This window comes from Triticum aestivum, chromosome 7B, assembly GCF_018294505.1.
Source record: "Triticum aestivum cultivar Chinese Spring chromosome 7B, IWGSC CS RefSeq v2.1, whole genome shotgun sequence".
NCBI classification, from domain to species: domain Eukaryota; kingdom Viridiplantae; phylum Streptophyta; class Magnoliopsida; order Poales; family Poaceae; genus Triticum; species Triticum aestivum.
Genome location: NC_057813.1, coordinates 142,525,633 through 142,532,248, shown reverse-complemented (window position 1 = coordinate 142,532,248; position 6,616 = coordinate 142,525,633). Strand labels below are relative to the sequence as shown.

The window sequence follows — 6,616 nt, the reverse complement described above, 5'->3', positions numbered from 1 at the left end:
AATCATCAAGAATCTGATCTTGCTCTGAATCATCTACCAAGGGTTCGCTGTCAATGCAATTTGAGTTGGCCAACTCCGGTGCCTCTAAGTCAGAAGCATCTCTATTGGCAAGCTCTCATTGACATAATCCGGTGTAGGTGTAGGGAGCTGACTCTCATGTGGATCAAGAAATATCTCCGTAGTGCTCAGGACATGCCGTGAGCATCTTATCTTCTTGGATCAGGTAACAGCTTCATTTCTTTTCAGAAGCTCAAACACAGTGTTTTCCAATATAGAAGCGGAGTAGTTCATGTGCAATCTAGGCATAGGGCTACTAGAATCCATCACTAAAAGAGGAGTTTTCCGAGCTCTATCGACACAACAGGACTCTAGATATTGGCAACAAAAGGGCACTTACCCCTAAACTAGATTACTCTTCTTCTTCCTATGATAAAGCGGGGGCTGAAAGGGACTCTTTAAAGTACTTCAACGTTATCACTGGACTTTTGTGTCAATCCAACTGGAGGAGGGAAATCGGGAGAATAAAGAAGTCTTGCACGAGGGCGGCCTCTTTCCATGCCTTCAAATCCATTTGCCACACTTTCAGATCTCCGATATACAATGATGAATCCTGACGATCTACGATCACAGAACGTAGTAATATGAATGTCTCTCACGAGCCCCAAAGAGTCAATCAAGTATGCCTGCTTTGTTGGCACAGGGAAAGGTAGAACAACCTTCCGCCATGTCAACCGCTCACTAGGCTTCTTGCTGCGGTGAAGTTGCTTCATCACCGGGCTCAACATCAGCCTCATCCCCCCCATTTTAAGCTTTGGTTATAGTATCCTTTAGTTCCACTTCTTCACCGATCTCTCCCGCAATCTTCTTTCCCCACTCCTCATCCAAGTGAGGAGCTACCCGAGATCATCGAAACCCACCACACAAACCCTAACTGGCAAAACCGATCTACGAACACCAAGGGCGGGTAGAGGCGTCAGATGACAATTGAAGTATGGGTCTGCCTCTTTCAAAGGGAAGCAAGAGTCTCATAGGGAAGGAGATCCTGCACAGACCAATCCCAATCAGGAAGAGAGTCTTGTTGTCAATGAAAGCAATTTTTCTATGTCACATATCTGCCTATCTCGTGTTGTGAGCTATAAAGTACCCACCAGGGGGGTGGACCAAGAAAGAGGCAGTCGATTGGGTCCTTCCCATCCTCTGTGATGTCAATCTCTTTGTCATTCTTTCACCCTTGCTGAGTAACGAAGTGAGCATACTCAAGATCCAATTCATCAATCATTTGAGTTGGTACGAACATAGGAATCCAGACTCCGCTTGATTCGATCTTCAGTTTCGACCTTCATCAGTCAGGAAAAAGAAGAAGGACCCACTTATTCCACTCGGAGAGACCGAACTAGGCAACAAAAAAAAAGAAAAATTGAAGGAAGTTCTCTTTCCATTCCAACTAAACTAAGTGAAAAAAGGGGGAGAGCAAAACAGAAACATAGGAACAAAGAAACTATGTCCAAACCAACGAGTCCTTTGGTCGACTCTAAAGAATGTATTGGGAGTTGGGAGTTAGCCGTCTCATAGGAGTGATAGCTGGGTTTTTCACGGAGTTTCTTCATATGATTGAAAAAAAGAGTGCTCTAGGTCGGAGAAAACAAGAAGAAGACTATTCACCAGTTTGTCTCCCAACCTCTTTAAAGCAGCTACCTACCGTGATTTGGTCTTGGGACAGCATTGGCACCCCCATTTGCTGGATCTTCTAGGCACTCTAATGTGCTTCCACGAGAGACAGATGGACTTTGAGTTATAGACGGAGAAGAGCCTTTAGAGGATCAAGAGTGATTCCTCAATAAAACAAATGAGATTTTGAGGGAGGGCTGAACACGATGTACTGAAGGGTTCGCTTTCGCTGATCGGCGCTAGTCTTTCCTGCTGTGAATTTCCCAGGTCGGGAGGGGCCCTTTCCTTCTACCTTACTGAACCCATTCACCAATGATTGGATCACTCAAAGCTAAAGACCAATTCCTTCCTTTTAGGTGGTCTAGGTGGCTGGGATACTATGCCCTTCTTTTTAGAGGCTCAAAGACAAGTTCTTTGAAGGAAGCAAAATAACCCATATGTCTCGGATGAATTCTACCCTCTTTTTGTGCCGGGAAGAAGAATGAGATCCAACTCAAAGTCAAGGAAAGCGGCCTAGACCACTGACTTTTGATGGAAGGCTTCTGAACATGGATTGGTCTGATAAAGCTAATTTTTCGGCGAATCAAATATTTTCTGAGAGCACTAGACCTTCTCTCTTTCAGGATTGATTCCCACTCACTGCCTGATAGCAGGCATGGCCCATGAGACCTATTGTCTTATTGTACTGGCTCACTTCACTACTTTGGAGGATGGGGTTTTCCTCTTTTTGGTTCGCAAACGCTCTAACCCATCGAGAAGCTCCATCCAAATTGGAGTTGATGTGAGCACTTCCCCAGAGGCAGAGGCTTTTTCTACAAAAGGGTGGGAGCATAAAATGTAGGTGAGTCAATTGCGTGTGGCCTTCAAGTATTTCGTATTGTAACAATATTAGATTGGCATCCAAATAAAGGTGCATGTACGGTTCCTAAGGGATACAATTTTGTCCTAATCATCGAGAAAGATGAAATAAGTTGATAGCGCAATCTCATACTAACACATACTCTCTAAATATTTCAGAACTTGCATGCGGCCTTCAAGCCACAACCGTGGTATGAGTTCTGATCTCATACTTTGGTTTGGGGGCTGCTGGCCCCTTCGCGTCGACAAGGAAACCGTGGACGACAATGGGTTTAGAATTCGAATAAAACGAAGACCCTATCGAACAAATAGAGGAAAGGGCGGAAAGGGAAAAAAAGTAAAGTCTAAGCGACATATGGCACAAAAAGGAAATCCAATTTCGGTAAGACTTGATCTGAATCGTAGTTCAGATCCAAGTCGGTTCAGTGAGGGCGACCGCGAAAGTCACCTAATGGGTTCGGTTCGTCTTTTCCTGATCTTTGTTTGTCCCCCCAAAAAAGGCGTGAGAGGACGTTGCAGATGTCCGAGACGGACACGACTTCTTCTAACGCTAGAAGACCATAGGAAGAAACCCGGTACCAGAGCATGTTGTGAAAGACGCACACGGGGCGGGCGTGCTTCGACCGTGTCTCCGGGGCACAGTTGAATGTAGATATCATGAACGCGAGGATAAGGATACCAGGCCGAGAAACCCGGGCAAGTACTCCCCTAATGTGCCGATCGCTAGCGCATCCAGGGCCCCGGCGCCCAGCTCTGCTGGAGAGGCCATCCCTGATCTGAAAAGTGCGTCTGCGGTTCGGATAGACTGATTATGCGAACGCCTAGCCCCAGGAATCAATAAAAAAACAAGTGCTAAGTTTCATTTCAGATCAGTGAATAAACCAAAAAAGAGACCTTTCTCCCTCGAGGGCACACTATGCTCCGCTTCAACAAATGAGAGTTTTCGGTGGAACCGGTGAACCACGCGAGCTGGTTATTTGCGTGGGGTAGAGGGCTCGTAGTACCTGTTAGCGCAACTATGCAGTGGAAGGGAAGGAGCCTAAATCGACCCCCTTCTTTCTTTTTTATTCAAAGACACAAAAGCAAGCACAAAAGAGATTGGACTCTCGGATGAGAGAAAGCAACTACCGTTTCGACGCGCCCCTGACCCTATCTTGATTCAAACCGAAAACCCTCTCTAAGGTGGAGCCTAGTTGAAGCTGTCATTCAAAGAATAAATGGGAATCCAAATCCACTTTTAGGGATATAGATGAAGTCTCGCTCAGTAAAGAGAGTTGTAGATTCGTAGAAGAGGATCAGAGTACGTGCGCTACAGAAGGCAGCTAGCCAATGAAAGTAAGTGAAAAGAATATAGTACTTTTGTACTGAACCCTCCGGGGCCCCTGGTTGTTTTGGCGCACCCTACCCCAACGTTAGACTATTGCCTTTTTAGCCTATGCTTGCTGCTTGCAGCATGGATTCGATAGATCTATCGAATCCATGCTTCCCCCGCCCCGAAGCGAGACTCTATCCAGATCTCAAAGAATAACGAGCTAGGCGGCCGGCAGGCAAAGAAAGGGGGTGGGGCGATTACTTGAAAATGACAACCGCCTGTTCCAGCAGCGGGGGCCTTGCACGAAAGCAAACCTACAATTAAGTAGCAGTTGCTTTCGCTGATGGGCCCAGTGAGGGGGGCATTGTCCCTCAGTTCTTACCAACCTCAGGTGTGTACATCTAACTTATTATCTTCTTTTTTCATGCAAGCTTGACCTCAGCTGTCCATTTCTTATTCATTCAGGGTGCTCCTAGTGGACTTGGCGGTGCTCCTTTCTCAAACCAGAACAACTCTGAACGTTAGGGAAAATAAGGGAAGACCACCTGAGCGAACCGACCGAAGGGACTTTACTTATCTGAACCAAACGTTAGCGGCTTAAGCTAAGCCTATCATGAGCTGCGTTGCTGCTTGATCGGCGGGGAGGAAGATCTCAAAGTATGGGGCAAAGGATCAAGCGCTTTGACTTTGCTTTGTCCCCTGGGATCCACCACAGGTTGGGTTTGAGAGCCGTGTGATGGGTGACTATCTAGCACGGTTCAGAGAGAACATGTATGTAGTCTGCGCTGGTGAATGGAAGCCCCCGCCACAAAAAAGAGGCGGCTCTTCCCATGGCTCTATCACCATTGACTCTATTTATTATTATGGTAAATCATTGTATCAAGATGTCAATCTTAGATCTTATTTTAGTTCGATACGTCCACCTACGAAACTCGCCCTTGGCTTTCGTCTCGGTAGGTGTATTATTCTACATTTTCCCAAAAGGACATTCATTCATTTCTTTCTTCCCGGGCGATCACCATGACTAAAACAAAAACAAGACAAGAAATCAAGACCCGTACTACAGGAAAAGGGCTGGTGGCCGACATTTGGGAAAGTCGGGCCGATCGGGTGTCTTCATTCAAGTGAGGGTACAAAGGAAGAATGAAACAAAGTGAGATGCCGGGGGGCAGGAAAAAGAGTCGAGTCGATCAACCGGGAGAAGCAAAACGAAATCCGGATTTGGCCGAAAAAGATGCAACGTTATGGATACCATGACCAATCACCATCGAGAAATTAGAATTTTGATAAATCACTTCAGGTGAGCGGGGCCTTCAAGCGGCCTCAATATGCCGGGGTTGTAAATGACATACCTTTCCTTATGGGAAATGCTACCTCCTTACTAAAAAGGAATAGAATCAAGTTATTTTTACCAAAGAAGTCCCGCTCCGACGGCCCGACGAGTCATCTACTAAAAAGGACCCTCCCCGCTGTGCGCCCCTCCTTGAATTATTCGGTCATGCAATACTTTTTTAATACTAAGAATAAAATGCATTTTGACCCCGTCCTAGTTCTCAATCATTTCGTGGCACCGGGTGTGGCTGAACCATCTATGATGGGGGAGCGAAGGATGGAAGCTTAGATAAGAGAATACACTCCCGCATCGCTTTTTTTAGAAAGCTCTACCAGCGAGAAAAAGTGTTTGGCCCGAGCCAAAAAGAGGTTGATCCACTTCATTCGCCAAGCGAATGATCTTCGCTTCACGCGAACAACAAAAACCACCATATCGCTCTTTCCTTTCTTCGGTGCTACCTTCTTTTTTCCAAGGGATGGGGTTGGGGTGTATAATAACCCTTTTTTTGAGTATGCCCGGAAACAACTCCTAGCTCAATTTAGGATCAAATGTAGGAACCTCATGGGTAAGGATAAGGTAATGGAATTGATAGAGAAATTCATAGACCTAGGTAGGATAGGAAAATTGATAAAGGGAATAGAGATGATGATAGAGATCATACTCAGAAAGAGGATAATTCCGTACGGGTACAACTCTTATTTAAACGAAGTGCAAAAAATGCGATCTTTTTTGTCTAATAGAACAAACACTAATACCTTAATTGAGTCGATAAAGATCAAATCTGTTTATCAAAGTGCTTCTCTGATTGCTCAAGACATCTCTTTTCAACTGAGGAACAATCCAATCTCATTTCGTTCCATTTTTAGTAAAATAGTGAAGGATATTCCATTAATAATGCCAAAAGGGGTGGAGGGGATACGTATTTGTTGTTTTGGTTGATTAGGGGGTGCGGAAATAGCTAGGACTGAATGCGGAAAGTATGGAAAAACTTCTTGTAATGTATTTAACCAGAAAATCGATTATGCTCCTGCGGAAGTATCTACTCGTAACGGAATTTCAGGTGTCAAAGTGCGGATCTCATATAGTCAAAATAAGAAGGGACGTGCTATATCCGAAACATACGAAATATAGTAAATATTTTAAATGCAGATGTAGTAGGGGTCGCGAACCGGATGGTACACAACTTGGTTTTGGAAATATGGCACCGAAAATTGTAGAGCTGGTCGTCATTCATATTGAGCCATTGAAGCAGCACGTCGGGCTACAATCAGACAATTCCATCATGCTATGAGCGGACAATTTCAAAGAAATTGTAAGATATGGGTAAGAGTTCTGCAGATCTTCCTATTACGGGGAAACCCGCAGAAGTTCGAATGGGAACAGGAAAAGGAAATCCGACAGGTTGGATTGCTCATGTGTCCACGGGACAAATCCCATTTGAAATG

At 45.1% G+C, this 6,616-nt stretch overlaps 1 pseudogene; it reads left to right on the top strand.

Annotated features, from left to right (window-relative positions):
- Nucleotides 1-2,726: 2,726 nt before the first annotated feature.
- Nucleotides 2,727-6,360, top strand: LOC123160202 (ribosomal protein S3, mitochondrial-like; annotated as a pseudogene).
- The last annotated feature ends 256 nt before the right edge of the window (nt 6,361-6,616 follow it).